Source organism: Ambystoma mexicanum, chromosome 6p (genome assembly GCF_040938575.1).
Source record: "Ambystoma mexicanum isolate Mex_15411 chromosome 6p, UKY_AmexF1_1, whole genome shotgun sequence".
In the NCBI taxonomy this organism is placed as follows: domain Eukaryota; kingdom Metazoa; phylum Chordata; class Amphibia; order Caudata; family Ambystomatidae; genus Ambystoma; species Ambystoma mexicanum.
In genome coordinates, this window is record NC_090935.1 from 1,076,443,218 (window position 1) to 1,076,459,252 (window position 16,035).

At 42.0% G+C, this 16,035-nt stretch overlaps 1 long non-coding RNA gene across 1 annotated transcript in view; it reads left to right on the forward strand.

The window, feature by feature from the left end:
- The window catches only part of LOC138511012 (uncharacterized), a 73,335-nt gene that overhangs the window by 24,637 nt on the left and 32,663 nt on the right, over positions 1 to 16,035 (forward strand). The gene's annotated exons all lie outside the window — the stretch shown is intronic.

Below are 16,035 nucleotides of genomic sequence, written 5' to 3' on the forward strand. Positions count from 1 at the left end.
ACTTGCATTTACAAGGCAACATTTTTACCGCTGGACAAGAATGCTTGAGTTAATTGTAAGCAACAACAGCTAACAAAGTTCCCATTTCAGACATCTCATGAATCCTGCCTAATGTCATCCAGTGCTCAAAAGACAAATGAGACTGTATCCACTTTTATACCCACAGATTTACTTACGTTTCAGCAAACAAGTTTGCTGACTTCCCCTAATGAACTGCCCGCTGAAGATAAATCAATCTGGAAAGATTAATCTACACAGCAAGCAGTAAATGGGAAATAAATGAGAGAATGGCTCCCCTCTCCAACAGTTATGATGGATCTACAGAACACTGTGATGGTGACATTGGCTATTTCCTTAGCACCATTCATTAAGCTATATGAGGCAATTAACGATGCAATGAAGGACCAGGTGACCCTTCTAGCCATGGTGCACTCGAAACAGATATATCTAGAGACATTTGCAACAAAAATTCAATCTTGCCTAGATAGTGAGGTCGAATTGACGGCACAATGGCAAGCTAGACTCTTTGACCTGTCAAGAGGAGAACAGGCAAAGAAGAAAACCTTGATGAATGTGATTCTAGGTATGATGAATGCACTACATTATGAAAACCCAATGCTCCTATTCAGACCCTGCTTCAGATTCAACCTATGGGAGACACCAACCTACTTCTATCCAACACAACAACATCACATAGTCACGAAGTCTTGCAATCTAGGACAAACTCCATCCAGAAACAGTGTATTACTTACTCCCAGACAACTGTTAAAGATGTTAATACTAGATTGATCATACCTCCAATGCCTGAAACATTACAATCAGTTGACATCTCTGAACAGCAGTCTATATTAGATGAGACTTTATTTGACTCACTCTGAGAGTCTGAAACACACACAGATGTTAGACAGGGTGTGCTCTTGAACTCCTTAGTCGTAACTGACACTGCTGCGATCTCGTTACAACAGAGGGTGCTAGGGGAGGAGTCAACGGCTGCAGTGAAGAAACAGTATGTCACTATTTTCAGGATAAGAACCTCTAATAACAAAGGCGTGGAAACATTACCAAAGAAAACAAAAAATCAACCTAGAGGCCCGAAGGCAAAGCCTAAGAAGAGAATCAACCAATTACAGCCAAACCAATGGCAGGGAACAAGAAGGAGAATCCTGTATTTATATTCCAAGAAGAAAATCCTAATAAGAATAAAATCAGTGAAGAGGAAACAGAACAGACAGCGATTATTATGAATCAATCTGTTTATCCATCAGAAGAAGAAGATGAGGAAGAATTGACCTTGTCAAGAATTCAACCTCTGTTGAAGTAATCTCAGATGACGACTTATAACTATCAACTAGACTACCGCCTCCTCCATCACAAGATGCCACGGTCGTTGATGTGCTAGCAGCTTCTACTGAAAAAGTTGTTCTTACCGTGGATCAAAAGCATTGGAAATCCCTTGACAAAAATTAAACAAGTGGATAAGAAAATGGAAAATAAAGTCTTAAAAGATCCAAACTTCATCCTACCAAACTTTGATTAATCGAGACCTGCACGGTTACCCTGCACAGTAGTCATTGAAAGTATTCTCAGAGCATCAGATGGCCTGATCCATAACCAAGCTTATGTACTGAAGCTTTTGCAGTTCATCCCAGAACTGAAACATGTAGCATTAAGAGAAATCAAAATTATTCAGTTTGTGCAAGAAAAAATTAATTATTGAGTAATTATCCATCTTTTTTCAACTGCGGTGAAAGCAGCTATTCTCAATCAGAGTGAAGCCTACCATTGGGATTTGATGTAAGCCAGACGTTATCAGCTAAAGGATTACACCTGACTTTAGCACTAACTAAAGAACCAACGAGACAGTTGAGGGAGGCCCCCCCCTCCGACAGAAAACTGGTAGACACCCAAATGATTAAATTTATTTAAGGCGTTCTATCAGTGAACTTTGACAATGGAGACCACATATCTGTAGAGTATTGATGATGTTGGAAAATACAATTACTAGTGGAAATCTGAATTATACCAACACTAATGCAAAGCAAAGGAGACCTGCAATGCACACAGACTTGCAACCAGGAATTCATAAGGATTCGCCTCTGAAGCTGTTTTGCTGGAATACTCAAGGATTCAGCCATTTGGTTACAGAACGCAATGAAGTACTGCAGTTGTTTGACGTCATTTGCCTGCAAGAAACTTGGATTCAGTCTCTACCTGCTTGTGATGGGTATATTGCCTACTTAAATGCTGTACGCAGAGGAAAAATTGTGAGACCTTCTTCCGGTTCATTGTGGTGAAGTCTGCTCGAATTTCGAAGTACAAGAGCAGCTAAATCCCAATCCTTTCATCCAAATACTGGTAATTTGGACAACAGCAGTAAATAAGGAAGGGTAAACACATCTGGATATCTGTAATCTATATTGGAACCCAGCTAGAATTACCAACACCTTATTTATCAAGACAGTACTCACAATAACTGATGACCTACAGCTAAGTTACAAGAATCTCCAACTGATTATATGTGACAATTTAAACATTCATATGTTTGACAACACTGAGAGTTTGATACCCAACCAGATGCTACCCACAAAAATCAAACTGTGGGTCAAGGAACTCCAAGCAAGATCAATATTTTTGATGAATGGACAGCTTCCGGAAGATATCCCCTGATTACTACTTGGCAGAAAAGAAACTCGTTATCCTACTTGGATTATATATTTTCCTCTGAAAATCTAATTGTGGAATCCCTTACTCTGCAAGTTCTCCTAACCCCAAAAAGTGACCACAGCTAACTGGCACTAACTTGGAAAAGGAACCAGGGTGGTCTGACTATGAATACGTTTCCGATATTATGGCTTATTAACAACCAAAATAGACTCTGAATACATTCCTCAGATGTACATTTACGACTACAAAGTTCTTAAACTGTACCAAAAGCGGATCTGATAGACTGGATTATGGATAGATCTTGATTCCCTCTAAAATTGCAGAATCTAAAAGACCCATGACCATTCACAAGTCTGATCAGGCCTACAACACTGAATTGGTATCTCAAAGAAAAAGATATCGAGCAGATCTGAGAAAATAAAAATGAGATAAAAGGAGAGATAGATTGAGCCTCAACCTGAAAAGAAAACAACAATATAAAAATTGGCTCTGTATGTCTAAGGCTCATCGACTTCAATTAGATGCTGAGATGATGTTAAAAAAGCTGGCCAACCAAAACACCTGTGAACTTTGGGCGCTGCGGAATAATCAGCAAAATACATCTTTATCACTTACCACAGCTGTCCCTGAATCAGTCTGGGTCACTCATTTCTTTGCACTATATGCAAAGAGCTTTAATTGGGAAACATCTCAAGACGACCACATAGCCATGAAATGGAACATCAAATGGGTTTGAGATGACATTTTGACGTTAATTAGACAACTTAATACATCACAGGCCCCCGGGCCCGATGGACTATCTAACAGCTCATTGAAGCTACATCCGGAAGCCTTGTACTGATTTCTGTGTTTCTCTTTTTACCACCATTACAGAAACAAATCATATCCCATTTTTCTGGAAAAATGTTGTCCTGATTCCCAACTTTAAAGAAGGTGATAGAACCTCCCCTAGCAATTATCATCCGATTGCCTTATTGGACCCGTTGGGAAAACGTTTTGCTGCAATTCTTCACCGGCAACTATCATTGTGGACAAAACCGAACATCAGAGATGACCCTCGGCAGACCGGCTTTGTTAAGGGAGCAGGAACAACCATCAGTCTGATGCTACTTAAGGTACTAAAGCTGGAAGCCTTGGAAGCTAAAACTAGGATCTATGCAGTGTTTATAGACCTCAAGCTTGCTTTCGATAGTGTGGACGGCAAACTTTTATGGCACAAAAAAGTGAAATGAAAGTGTAAGTGTCCTGCAGACCTTGTTGCGGCTATACAGGCTCAAAATACAGACACGTCCATTCAGGTGAGACTTTCGTCCCAAGGCGCTCTAGCAAAGAAAATTAAAACGTGGAATGGCCTAAAACAGGGATGCCCTCTTGTGGTCACTTTCTTCAATTCATATATATATATACCTGACTTGACCACTGCTCAAGGAGATATAAGAACATATCCACCAATTCTAAATGGCACAGCTGTACCCAGGATGGTCTATGCAGACAATCTCATCCTTTTGGACAAAACACTGATCGGTCTGCAATGGAGCCTAAATGTTCTACTTACATATTTCCAAGAAAATGGTTTAACAGTCAACTCCACAAAGACTCCGATCATGTCCTTTCTTAATCTACAAGGCCAAATCAAAGAGAAATGTTCCTTGTTTCTGGGATCCACAAAACTAAAGCAACTTAATATAATAAAGTATCTAGGAGTCTGGAACAACTCTTCTATTCATGATCTGGAATAGGAGAATGCTCTACGGATAAAAGTTGAGTTTTTAGCTCGCCAAGGTTTGGTTTTACACAAAAAGTATGGAAAATTCTCTCTGCACCCAGTACTAATTTTTTTAACACCAAAAAGTGATCCTTATTTTATTATTTGGTGCTGAGGCAGCTCTAAACCTATGGAAGATTTGGGATATATTAGAAGGAACATTTTGGAAGAAAGTTCTCGCAGTGCTTAAACCCTTTCCAATAGCTCGGATCAGGTTTGAGCTTGCCATCCAATCAATCCACTCAATAGTGCTATGGAAAGCCATTGACTTCTACCGAAAAATTCTCTCAGATGATTTTATTTTACTACTAATCATTCTGAGAGCGAATCCATCTAAGCAGCAAAATGGAATTCTGAACCTTTGGAAGGCTAGATGCTCAGAGTGAATTGAAGCTCTGGATTCAACTGAAGAAAAGTTAATATCAAATCCTACATTGATAAAAAAAAAACAATGCTTCAATTGGATAGAGACTCAGAAGATCAAGTCAAGCTACAAACTCTCCTTAAACTGCACGACTGAATTGCGAGCAATACATCAACTTTCATCTTATTTGCTCAGATTCCCTTGCCCAAAGTTTAGAGACTTATTCTTGTGTCTACCATTGAATCTCTTGTCTACAAGAGAAGTACTAGTGCATCGGAATCAACCAAATGACAAATCCATTTGTTGTTGATTTTGCCTCACCCTTAACCAACAAGAATCTCTGTGCCATTTTTTGATGGATTGCAACGCTCTCTTACAATTTAGGCTTAAGTATCGAGATGTATTTCAATTGGAAGCAGTAACTCTGACTGCAGATGAGCGTTGGACTTCGCTATTTTTGGGCGAACAAAAACCTTTTATTTTTAGGATCTCGCTATTTTGGCTGGAATTAGCCACTTTAAAGGAGTTTGCAATCTAGTACATTTTAAATACTGTAAGACTATCTGTGATAAATTTGGAATGTTTATGTTGAAACTAAGTAAAAGATTTGTAATTAAAAATTAAAAATACTTGTCACTTTTAGTTATGTTTGAACTATCTAGCCCTTCCAGCCTTCAGCTTTCTGGCTTGCCTCCCCTTCTTGGGATATTGCTACTTCTAACCCCTTTGCAGGTTATTTTCTGTTTCAGCCCCTACTAGGCCTTTTGTGGTATTAACCTCTTGCGGGTTTCATTATTGTCCTTCACTCACCTGTAAGGGATTCTCATACTGGGCCCCTCATGGGTTTTTTGATTCTCAATTGAACTGGAGCTCTAAGCCCTTTAAGAAGAGGTAGCAATACCCTTGAGATGGATGGGGATTCAGAATTTATTCAAGCAACAATAATCGAAACGACTCAGGTAGTTGGCAAAAGTATAACTGTTTTAACTGTATAACTGTTTTAATATCAATTATCTAAAACAGGGAACACAACGGACATCAACAGACGTCACAGCATAAGAAAGCTCAATGCATCTAGAAATAAAACTGTCTTTTATAACAAAAAATCATCATAGGTGACGTTAACCAATCTATTACTAACATCATCCTACGTGGAAAACTAAAAAAACCTAGCAACAAGTGTGATAGGGTCTGAGGGAATATCTAAGTATATGATCCATACTTGTGTAAGGCAGTGTAAGAAAGTGATTTGTTTCTTAACATCAGGTGGGGCAACTAAGTCCTCCCCATAAACAGGTCACTATGAACGTCACCAAATACACAACGTCCTATTGGCTACACAAACTAAAGGACCCTTGGTCATGCGGTCCCCTACCATTGGTTGGCACTCTAACCTCCGCCAGTACTTTTCCACCTATGATAGCAGCATGCAGGCTGAGCTTCCAGGTGCTGGTGAGCTAGTCTTAAGCATAGCTTTCCACAAATTAGCATATTCATTGATCATCACCTCAGTGGTCTGCTGTCAATTAGGACTTTGAACTTGTCCTTCTGAGTGTTCTTAGCTCTGGAGAATTCAGGGGAGTGAAGGCACGCTCTGCCCTCTTGCGTAGGTGTGACCATCATGCTCATCTAACTTCATCCATCCACGTGACTGAAGACCTGAAAATTGAGCCTCTTGTGTATTAAAATACTATTTTCTAATAAACCTCTGACGTCGTCCTTGTTTTTTTCATGCCTCCTGAACAGGGGTTTCGTTTTTTCACACGATTTGTATCCAATGTCTACTCAGTCCAGCCAGATAAGACCTTGGCTTCTTGGCTTGGCTTCACTTTGTAATTCATTTGTTTTCTCACTGTGACACACTGAAAAAGAGGCCTTCCTCTTTTAGCTCAGCTCTGCTATAGTTTGTAGTGAAAACATCCAATCTTTACTCACTTATGCATATATGTATATGTTGGCGCATGTGGCAATCTATTCACTGTTAAGCTAACATCAAAAATACTTTGTCTGCTTGCATTTCTGTTGCATCTGTACACGTGTAAAGTAAATTGATATCTTCATCCATTTTGTAGCATAGGTTTCTACATCTTGATCCCAAGATGCCACTTACCTTCGATCCTTTCTAGATGATGTATACAATATCAGCATTCTTTAGTCTGCATCTCTTCTATGTATGTCAGTTTTGATTCTGGTGACGTCACCATTCATCTTGGCCATTCATTTGTTCTGCTTCTTCCAGGATTTCATCCAAATTGCCATCATACTTTCTTGTATGCAGGTATGGTTTTCTCAATGGGAACCTTGCTTTCATGATTCTCCTTGGTATCAGTATTTTCATTGGTACCGCACATGTCTCACACTCTGGTTCCCAACAGATAGGCAAGATGGGCGAGGCAATTGAGGTGGGGGTACTTAGCTCCTTCCCTACACAATGTTCTCCCCTTCCCAGGGCACATGTAACACCTTGCAGATGTTTCAGCTTTGACCTCTCCTAGGCCTTTCAAGGTAAGCACTTCACAGGCTCTTCAGCCAATTTGGTGCAGATTTTTAATATAAGCTAATATTACTTTTTGGGAGGGTTTCACCCCCGCCAAATTCCCATGAAAATCAATCTTCCAGCATCCCTCATCCTTTAAATAGGGGTTTTCACCCCTGAACAATGCTTTCTTCCTTAGGCCCCTCCCCGCCATTACCATTCCTACCCATACCCACCCTCCCCTCACAGACAGACACATGCACAATTACAAAGAGAAACACACACCGAAATGCAGAAACACACACTGTTACTTGCCCACCCGCCCCCATTCCATGCAAAAAACACTCCACCACACAAACACACTTACCTGCTCCCCAGCCTCCCCGCAAGGCTACAAACATCCCCTCTCAACACACACACATATATTAATGCACACTGTGATGAATCAAATTCCGGGGCACCAGTGGTCCAGGAATGAATATCGGTTTCTAAACCATCAATCAATCCCGCAGCTCTAGTACACCAGAAGGGATCTGAACAGATTGGAATACAAGTAAATTGGAAGACCTCCTTGTCCAATTTTGGTAACGTGAACGGAACAACAGGCTTATCTCGGCAAGGACGTGGATCGTTGGTTAGTCGCAGCACAGCGAAAATACAATTATTAACCAATAATAAAAGGGACTGTCCAGTCAAGGTTGTATACAAATATTTACTTTATTATTGCTACAACAGACAGTTCTAGCACTCTACAATTACAACCCGCACTGTAAAGGAACACAAAGGACAGACAGTTTCTCAAAGGAAAGGGATGCACTCTGGATACTGACAGGAGGGTAGTTGATAAAGTAATTAGTGTTATAGTTAAAGATTATTTGGTTTCAACTCTAAAGGGGCAATGTGCCATAATTGTCTCTAGGGGCTTTTAGAGAAGGGCCAGCGGGGCAGAACCACAAAGTATCTGGTGCTGAAGAAGTTATTGGTGCTTGACAGCGTCGAGGCAGTTCCATGGTGTTTCTCTGCCCATGAGACAGAGTTACTGGTGGAAGACAGCTGCGGGTACCAGGCGTCAGGCAGTTCGGCAAACAAGGCTGGGCGGACGTCTGCAGGCTGTCCAGCACAGTGGCTCAGGGCCAAGAATCGTTGTCTCTGTGCTGTTTGGCGGATCTGGAATGCTGGTTGAGGTGTCTCGGATGGCTCTGATGACTATGGGTTGACAACAGTCAGCGGTGCAGCCAGATGCGGTTTGAGGACTTGACTGTTTCAAAATTGTCCTTAAAAAGATGGATGCTGGATAATGCTTGAGTGGCACTCAGCCTAGTTTCTTTGCAGGGCTTGTGTCCTTTCAAGGCAGACAGCCCAAAGTTCAGGAGGGTGTTATCCGGCAACAGCCTTGTCCTTTGTCCGTAGACTCTCCTTGCTGTCAGAGCCTACCAGAGTACGCTGTGTGCTGGCTGGGTACTGGTTCTGGAGTGGTGGACAGGTCCTCTGAGTCCGGTATCTCCCTCCCTTCCCTGGGAGATGTTTAGGGGAGCTTGCTTCCATCTTGGAACTACTGGCCTTCCTCCACTGGCAGAAGGTGGTAGGTAAACTGTACGTTTAGCTCGGTTCCAAATTAGTTCTTTTGAAGTCTTCAGGTGATCTGATCAATGAGGGGCTCAGCCCTATTTTAAAGCCAAACGGGCCCCAGTGATTTGGTGCAGGCAAAGCCCACCTTAATGAACCAATCCTGGGTCCTCACCACCAATCTTCAGTGAAGCTTCAGGTCAGAATCAGAGTGCTTGGCGACAGACAGGGGAAGGATGACAACATATATTTCTAAATCCCACCCATCTTCCTGTCTGCTGTACATCAAAGTGTCTCCATAATTATCTGAGTTTTATGTTGCGCTTGGTCATAACATGGGCCTCCTTTGAAGTAGGGGGTTGCAGGCAGATGTTTGTCTCCTAAAATGCACATGCTTCCCTGCTCTGAAAGGAGTGGTTCCAGACAGGACATGCACTGCCATTTCATACCAAGGGGGGGTGTCAGTACCAAGTGGATACATTGCATTACAAGGCGGTGTTGGTCTCTGGTCTCCATTGTCACTTCCTGCACCCTGGCCTTCCCTGAGGCCTGCTAATTACCATTCTTCAGTATTCGCCGCCACCAGCAAGGTGTAACAATGGAGATGCTAATCCATAGTGCCTTGAAATGCTAATGCATCTGCCCACGGACACAACCTTTTAATATACCCACAGCTGTCAGGTGTCATCTACACGTGACAGGCGAGGGCAGCGCTGGTAAGCTTTGTCCTCTCAGAGTACATGATGATTTTTCTGCTGTGCGGTGAGCGTAGAAAATGTGTGCGGGAATGGCCCCACATATTTTCTGGAGGTTGATCCCCCATCATTCAGAAGAATGGCAAGATGTTTGATTAACCGAGGTGGATGTTCCCTCAGGAAATCCTGTTTGAAAGAAGTTATCACATGTTGTCTTCGCCTCACTGCTCCTGATGAAGCAGCAAACACTTTCAAAAAGTTTTTCTGTATATGTAAAAATGCTTTTATTCAGGATAGCCTTAAGCTCCATTTCTACTCACTGAGCATGTATAATGGCACACAAGAACAAACTAGGGATAGGACCCAGTAAAGGAAGGGACAGATAGAACTCTCTCTGTCCTTTTCTGGCCTACTACAGAGTTGCTTGATGACAGGCCCAGTCATTCTCGCTGTTTTCAGTAGAACACATAGCAAATCAGTGGTCTTTTCTACAGTGTGATAGATGAGCACTGTTTAGTTTAGTTTAGTTTAGTTTTATTTATTTGTATGGTGCTCCAAGCCTTTAGGCATCTGGGCACATGTCTTACATAGAAGGTTACAGATGGTACAGTGACTTGAATAAAGTTTACACAGATTGCAAAGAGTACATTTTAGTGAGAAAGAAGAACAGAAATTTACAGAATTTACATAATTACAGGATACATTTATTACACATTACAAAATAAAGATTTGACTGAGATATAATAAAAAATACAGAGTTTACAGGCAAGTCATACGGCAGAATGGTATCTAGGATTCTTGGGCAAGGAGCCAAGTTTTGACGTTCCTTCTGAATGGGTGGTAGGCATGTTCAGTTCTTAGTGGTGAGGGTAGAGTGTTCCATAATTTGGCTGCAAGGACGGGGAAGCTACTCGCTCCTGCCTTTTGTAGTTTGAAACAGGGGACTTTGAGGCAATGTGCTTGCACCGATCTCATAGGGCGGTCTGAGGAATTACGTGCAATGTTCTTGGTCAGGTATCTGGGTGCTAGGTTAGCGAGACATTTGCTGGTAACTAAAAGGGTTTTGAAGGTGATCCTTTGCTTGACCGATAGCCAATTCAGATTGCGTCTTACCTCAGATATATGTTGAGATCTGGGAATATTTAGTGCCACCCTAATGGCATTATTTTGCAGAACTTGCATCTTTATCAAGTCCTGTTGACTGGTTCCAAAGTAGAGTGTGTTACAGTAATCTAGCTTGGAAAGTACTAGAGCTCTAGCTATAGAGATGCATTTGGGTGTAGAAAGATACGGTCTGCAGGCTGTAAATTAACTTGCATGTCTATGGTGTAGAGGAGGCCGATGCATTAACCTGTCTTGATAGGTTTAGAGATGAGTCGATGTAGATGCTAAACATTTCACATCTTTAGAAACCTTGCTAGAGTTACCATCAATATTAAATGCATCAAATTGTTTGTCTAGTTTGTTGAGTTTGAGCTTAGAGCCTAAAAGGAGAAGCTCTGTCTTTTTGCCATTGAGACAGAGTCCATGTTTAACCATCCAGGCTTGAATGATACTGTAGATGTCGTTAAGTACTTTGGCATCCGTGACATAGGCCCTCATTACGACCCTGGCGGAGTGGGTTTACGCCAGCGTTATTCGCGGCGGACCCGTCCGCCCTACTACGAGTTCCCGTAGCGCCATGGAACGTTTTCCGCCTGGTTTTTCCGGGCGGAGAAATCCATGGCGCTACGGGACCTTGATGTTAATTACGCCACCGTATTTTGCGGTGGCGCAATTAACGCCTTCCCCACTCCCATTATACCCTATGGGGCAAAAATGGGAATGGGGAAGGGTAAAATGGGGAATGGGGATTTACCGCCCCGCCAAGGTCGGCATGGGGCGGAAAATCCGCCAACCTCCATGGCGCTATCGGCAGCTTTCCGCCGTGCTCCGCGGTGCATTTAGCACCGCGATTTCCGCCAGGGTCGTAATGAGGGCCATAGTCTCCAGTGACAGGTATGATTATCTGGGTGTCATCTGAGTAATTAGTGTATGTGACACCCAGATAGTCCAAGTCATCAAACAGATGCTTTGTAAATACATTGTATAGGGTGGGAGACATGCAGGAGCCTTGGGGAACACTGCACGTGACTGGTGCAGGGCTGGCCGAGGCTGATGGAGAAAAAGCTCTCATTGATCTATTGTTGAGGAATGACTGGATCCACGTGGTGGCTCTATCGGAAAAGAGTGCTGCTGAAGTTAGGTGCGAGCAGAGGACTTTATAGTCTACTAAGTGGAACGCTGCCAAAAAATCTAGAAGTAGAAGGAGGGCAAGTTTGTCTTTGTCTTTTAACTCCTCAATTTGAGTCTTTAAGTAAATTAGGGCCGTCTCGGTACCGTGCCTTGACCTGAATCCTGATTGTCTAAGGCCAAGGAAGTTGTTTGTTACTAAATGCTCTTGAATCTGCAGATAAGCAGCTGTTTCAATAATTTTCAGAAGAAATTGGACAGTAGTGATACGTCTATAGTTCGTGGGATATTGGGGTCTAGATTTGGCTTCTTAAGTAGCGGGAGGACCTATGCGTCTTTAGGGTTGTTAGGCACTATGCCTGTTTCAAAGGAGGTGTTGATTAGGGAGGTGATGAAGGGCACCAATTCTTTGGCTGCATCCTTGGTGATAGGCTCAGGGCAGATGTCTCCCTGGCATCTTGAGGGGATTATGTCCTCTACCTTTTTGGTAGTGAGAGGTGAGAAGTTGAAGAGTTTCAGAGTTTTGTGAGCGGCATAGAGGTTGTGTATTTGGAGGCAGCATCCAGGATTAAACTTTTTTGGACTCCATTTTATTTTATAGCATGGTTATTTTGTTCATTAATGCTGACTGTATGTAAGTGCACCATGTGGTGTCTTTAGTGCAAGTAACTGACAGTGGTGCCGGGGATTCCAACTCTCTGTGTATATTAAAGAGTTCTTTAGTATTTGATTTAGCTTGAATGATACAGGTATTGTAGGTTTCTTTTTTAGATTAAAGGATTTCTTCTTTGTAATTCAGGGAGGCTATTAGAAAGTTATCTAACTGTTGGATGACTTTTCCAAAGAACTTATGTGTTTCTTTTAGATTTGCACAATGATCTAAAGTGTGGCATGAACCACACGTTTAGATGAACAAGGGGTTTGGCCTTAAACAGTTTGAGGGGGGCAATTGTGTTTATGGCGTTGAGTACAGTCTGGTTAAACAAGTCCACTAGGCGCTTAGGGTCTGAGTGTTTAGTATCAGTGACATTAATAATCGGTTGAAGTAGTGGAAGCAGCTTTTCCACTGTTATATTGCAAATGTTCCTAGTTTGAGTGGGGGGGGTGAGGTTGTGGGAATTGTTCTTATTGCCTTCATCCTTTATCGTGAATGATATCAAGTGATGTTCTGTCCAGGCACATGATGAGTTGGATAGGATGGTAATATTGCAATTGAGGTCAGCTAGCCAGTCTAAGGTCCTACCTTTGTTGTGAGTGGGTTCTGAGATGCGGTGTATGAAGCATAGTTCAGTGTTTGAGCTAGCAAGGGTTGACGATTTAGTGTCTTTTGCATCTTGCAACCAAATGTTGAGGTCCCCAAGTAAGATAATTTGTGAGCCAGGCTTAGTGTTGTTTGAGAGGAGAAGAGTAATATCTTCTTCAAATGTGGAAACAGGCCCAGGTGGTCTGTATACGAGGTGGATAGTAGTAGTACGGGAGGCAGAGATAGGTAGTTTGACGGACAATAGTTCAGCTGATGTAAGTGTTTAGTAAGGCAGAGGCCTATAGCCTAGTGCAGTTTTTGAGATGAAGGCGATGCCTCCACCTTTTGCCTGATTAGAATCTCTATCAAGTCTGATGACGAAGTACTTCTCTGGGATAGCGAGTGAGAGAGGGGGCCCTGCTGCAGCATGAAGCCATGTCTCGGTGACTGCTAGGAAGTCAAGTTCGAGTGAAGTTATAGTATCGCCAATGTCAAGGGCATGAACTGGTAGAGATATAGCATTAAGAATATTAGGTGGGTTGTTGGTTTTGATGGGGGGTGGCATGGTCAAAGAGGTTTGATTTGTAGATAAAGGCTGAGAAAGTCTAGAGCCTAACCTTTCATTTCTTTTTTTCAGTAAGCAGGGTTGGTTCAGTGTGGGTTTCATGGTGAACTTTTTAATCCATAGGTCTGGTGAGTTGAGATAAGGATTGTTTAGGCACACTGATATGTTAGAAGAAGGTTTGGAAGCTGCTAGAAGGCATTGGGCAAGAATGGGGTAGGTGGTATGCCAACTGGAGAAGGTCACCTCATAGGCGCAGCTAGCAGGGTGTTGGGAGTACTGAACATGACGCTCTTGTTGATAGAAGGCAGCTGGTGGTGATACCTAGTATCTCTGGGGGTCATGGTAGGGTGGATAAGTGAGCTCAGCACAATGTGAAGGTTGGTGGGAGTGAACTGGAGCATAAGCATAGTTTCCTATTCAGGATGTTGAACTGAAGATCAAGGAACTAAGGCAGATTTGCAGAGGATCAGGTGAGATGAAACATTCAAAGTTAGCAATGAGTTGAATTGGGTCTGAGGTAGTATTGCCCGTTGGGACAAAATTTGGTAACAAAATTTGGCTAAAGTGCAACAATCAGCACTGGTACAGAATTAGGCCTGGTGCGATTTTCCCAGTTAGGGTGAGGAAAGGTAAAGTGGCATTTTAACGTTAGCACAGTGTTGGCATGAAGGTAACATTCATATTAGCAGAGCGTTGGCCTAGATGCAGGTTTCCTAATTGGGCCACATTTTGTTACAATGAAAGAATCAGCATTGGTACAGAATTAGGCTTGGTGCCATTTCGCTGATAGAGCAAAGTTCAGTAAAACTGTACTCATTCTCCCTCATCCCTCAAGACATACACAATCACTCACAAACATTACACATACTTGGTGAATGCAAATGGTTCTATGGTTTGCTTCCCCCCCTCCTTTTTGTGTTACCGCATAGTGCATGGGCATGACCCGATAGTACTTGCTAAGCAACTCACACCCGTTGTATATTTTCTAGCCTTAAGCTCCTCCATTTTGTTTCATGCAAAATTTCCTTTTTAGGGCTAAAAATAATATGGTCACTGCACAAGAGTGTTAAGTCACATATAAATGTGTTTACAAAGAAATTAGCTCATTGTTTATACAGCCTTAAATCTTGCACAGTACGGACCAAGCATGATAAATATATTCACGTCTGCAGCTTTTAATTGCATGGGTCTCACAAATGCACGTAATAATAATAAGAATAGTTTGTGACACAGGAGATGATCTGTTCTGTTCAGTTCTGTTCTGTTCTGTTTGTACCAGCAAAGGGTTATCCTAAAGAAACTGTAAAACATGCCGCTTCAGAGTAACTGTTGGTCATGAAAACAAAAGATAATGTTGGTAGGAATGTCTCCTTTCAGTAAGAACAGTTTGTTGTCTTGTAAGGTCAGATAGCTAGAATGTACAAGCATGAAATCACTGACAAATGTATGTTTTCACAGAAAACCCTAAACGTATCAGGGACATCGCACTCGCAGCAGAACTCATGTAAACTGGGGGGGCATAAAAGGCTGTGATTTTCTTTCTGTAAATTGCTCCTTCTCCACAGCTATTGTTGTGTAAGAACCTGGGTCTGCTTGAAGCAAATAAACTCTGTTGTTTATACTCATCTCTGTGTTTGCTGGTCTTAACTTGTTTGCAGTACAGTTACCCGATTTTGGTTTTACATATCTTGAGCAAAATATGTCTTTTCCAAGAATCACTTGAGCCATCAGTACACATTTAAATACTTTATGAAGGGTATTATCCCATATCCAGGGTTCATTGTGACAAGTATCATTTGAAAGACCACTTGAACCTGGTGCCCTTGATGGCTTTACAATTTTTATTATTTCTGTATTTTTCAGCAGGCATATGGGTAATCCAGGTTCTTTCTGGATGACTACATCTCAATTAGAAAATCTTCCACACGACTGTTGGGATGTGCTTTTTTACCCTCTGTGCTGGAGATGCTCAAATCTCAAGTTTCATCCAGACCAAAATGACTCTCTTTAAGTCACTGTTTTAATTATGTTATTAATGTGGATGTTTTTGTGGGCCATTGAGTTTAGTGTTGCATATCCCAATTTTAGTTTTTTTATCTCCTTATGGTCTGATAGTCTGCCTGTGCTCCTCTGGTCCTCCATCCCTACTTCAACTTATATTTGTACTAAGATTGCACTCATCCACAGGTTATACTTGATAGGCTGGTGACTGTGGCCTGGATCACTTGACGCGATCATCATGTTCAGTCCCTGGACATGTCCACCTGTGTCTCTTCATCTAGCAAGCTGCCCCTCAAACGTCTGCATCTACATGTTCCCCCAAAACACTGTGTAAGAACTCCGCTGGCATCTTAAATTTAGCCAGTTACTTAATTCAGCCATCTTGCCATGCCCATGAGCTTAGTATCAAACCTAGGCCTCTTACAACATATTTTATTGCAGTTTACTTTTCCTGCCAGAAAATA